At 38.1% G+C, this 3268-nt stretch overlaps 1 pseudogene; it reads right to left on the bottom strand.

The window, feature by feature from the left end:
• Window positions 1-546: 546 nt before the first annotated feature.
• Window positions 547-3268, bottom strand: part of LOC109049821 — a 4549-nt pseudogene continuing 1827 nt past the window's right edge.

The raw sequence follows: 3268 nt of genomic DNA, 5'->3' as shown, positions 1-3268 counted from the left end.
TACTGATTATGTGCGAAAAAGAGAGAAAGACTGTGATACCAGAGAAGCAGAAGAAGTGGATAAGAGCCGTTCAATGACCTGAAAGCTTTTTAAACAAACACAAAGCACACGGATACAGTTTTTCCTCTTTTTATTGTTGCTGGAGGCCCTAATTTAACAAACTAAGCTTTACAAAAAAAAAAAAAAAAATTAACAGATCAAAAGAAAAAAATTAACTTGACAAATAGTCCACCCTGAAGAAAACAACGAAACTGTCTGACGCTCCCAGATGGACAGAGAGAGGAATATGTTTGCTGCTTAAATGAGACAAACACACGTTAAACACACTCGCGCAAAACACACACTCGTCTGCGTGGACTCAAGCAGAAAGTTTCATATTAACAGCAAGATAATGCTCATAATACATACACGTGTGTATTTTTATATATATTTATATAATCACCCGCTCCTCGTTTATTCCTGACGCACGTACGTGACTACGAGAAAACTTGTTCTTCTGGTGGCGGGAGAAAAGAACTCACTGGCGAAGAGGGGGGGGACCCGCCCCCCCCACTGTTGAGATGTCACCGAGAGCCAATCAGACGCTGTCTTAATACTACATGATTACAGAGAGACGGGTGCAGTGAAACGCGAGCTGAAATACAAAAACAATAAGCGTAGCCTTTTCTCCTTTTTCGTTTGTTTTGCACAGATGGAGACAGACAGCTGTGAGGTTGAGAGACAGAGAGTGAGACAGACGGAGAGAGAGAGAGAGAGAGAGACGGGCAGGGGATCGTCTCTAGCTTTGCTGTTTGCTGCGTTGGCTGAGCACTTGCATCAGGTCGTTCTTCAGAGCCTCCTGCTTCGATTTATCCGCCAGCGTCTGAACGCTCCTGAAAAACACGAATAAACCGAGGGATGAGAGAGTGAGACAGGCTTCGAAACATCGCACACTTTTATTCGTCCTCGTACAGAGAACAGGTTTTCTGGGGAGTTTTAAAATCAAACTAAAGACCTTAATTTGAATCAAACAAAATCAAATAAAATGAACACCACATGCTGTTACAAAACAAACGGATACAATCTCAAAATAAAGACGGAATCTCAGAATCTTTTACTTCATTAAACAGGCACAACTGCAAAACAAATACTCAAGACTTATGTTTTAAAATGTAAATGTTAAATGTCATACTGTTTATTGTGTGTCCAAAATACCAATAATAACCTGGATAAAAACATTCTATTCACAATGAAGGACTTTTAATCCTAAACAAGCCTGAGATACTTAGGGACTTTTATTTTGAAATGTATACACTTTATTTCAGCTGCTCATTCAAACAGATAAGAGGAATATGGGAACCAAAATACCAACAATAACCAAAAACAAAATGATTATATGCATAATGAAGGACTTTTAATCCTAAACTGGGATACTTGGTGATTATTTTATTTTGTTTTGTATTTTATTTGCTTTTTTATTTGCTGATTGTTATTGATATGATTTTTATATTATTATAATATAAATTATAATTTTAAAAACTATAACAAACACTATCACTTCATAATGATTAAGACTTGAGAGAAAACAACTGTGCTCATTAATGTTGACGAGCTGTACCCAGAATGCACCTGCATGCAGTTAGTGTGTTTGTTAAGGAGGTCACTGCAGGCAGACACACACAAACAGCTGACCCTAGTCAATGTAGATCTGACGCTGGGTCAGAACCTGAGAGAGCTCCCGCTGCAGCTGGCGGTACTTTTGATTATCAGGAAGAGACTCGATAGATCTGCAGCCCGACGACAACAAACCACAGACAGACGAGTAAAGAGACAGACATGAGGACACCTCAACAGAACCAGCACTAGGAGCGATGGGAATCAACGAGGAACGAAATCAATCAGAATCTGTATGTACAGTCAAACAAACACACTAAAATATCAACAAGTATATTTGCTAACATGATAAGTGACTAAAAACTGTACGGGACATTCAAATGAGAAACATGGAGGCTACAAATGTACACTTTCTGATTCATAGAAGGAAAACACGTCGGTCTATTGAGTATTTTTCGCTGGCTGTGCGCAATAAACAACACGACCGATGTAGTCTGATTCACTGACGAGAATGATTCATTCAGGACGACTCACAAACTCAGAAGTCACTGTTCGAATCAGTTCAACGAATCACTGAAATAATAAACTCAGGTAGTATAAAGAATTTGAAATTGACTATACTATTAAGAATAAATAATTAATTTAATAATAAACTTAATAATTGAAATAATAAATGTATTTAAAAAAAATTATTATTTAAAAAAAAAAAAAGCAGAAAAAGAAATCTTCAGAAATATGTTGTCAACCTCAGGAGGTCTAAATGTTTTAGCTAATTTATATTGCATTTATCTTTGAATTTGGCGATCATGACAAATATTTAGGGTGCACTTTAAATATAGAAAATGAATATATTTATATATTATATTATATTTTATATTATATATATATTATATATTTTTTTTTTATATTTGTGTGTATATATATATATAACATATATATCATATATATATGTTAAAGAAATGTAATTTAAAGCATGAATCAGTAAATGTGTAACGACACTGATTCAAATCTCAAGTGCAACTGTAGGTTGTTTTGTTTTGTTTTGTGAGATATGTGATTTGAGTTGAACTGAACTGAATCAGTAAATAAGGACATGGATTTAAAGTACTGTAAGATTTCATGGTTCATTCTGAGTTCAGATATATGAGTGAATCAATAAGTGTTGACCAATTCAGTGATTCAGCAGATGGATTCTGAATCAGTGAGTCAGTTCGTTCAAATGAATCGGTTGTGGTGCACAGCGACTGGAAACCGATGGTATTGTGTTTTGATTCCCGAGACGTACCTCAGGCCGTTGACGATGTCCTTGGTCTTGCCGAAGTAGATCTCGTTGAGAGTGGAGCGGATCTTGTTCTCCATGTAGTGAGAGAGTTTGAGTGTGTGTGACGACACACGAGAGCTAAACCTGCGTCTGCGTGAGAGAATCACCTCCACCAGGCGGCCGATGTTAGCGATGTGAGGAGAGGATTCGCTGACCGTCTCGTCTTTCTCCATCTGCACACACACACACACACACACACACACACAGAGAGGGTAACCCGAGGCAGTCACATGACTCCACTGAGAGCTATAAGTAGACGGCGGGGGGGGTTAAAAAGCGGTACCTGTCGGGTGAGGCTGCCGCCCAGGTTCATGGTGCCGGAGCCGGTTTTGGTGGTCTGGAGCCACAGCATGA

The sequence above is a fragment of the Cyprinus carpio genome, chromosome A22 (genome assembly GCF_018340385.1).
Source record: "Cyprinus carpio isolate SPL01 chromosome A22, ASM1834038v1, whole genome shotgun sequence".
NCBI classification, from domain to species: Eukaryota; Metazoa; Chordata; class Actinopteri; order Cypriniformes; family Cyprinidae; genus Cyprinus; species Cyprinus carpio.
The sequence above is the reverse complement of the archived record's forward strand: the minus strand, read 5'-3'. Positions and strand labels throughout refer to the sequence as shown.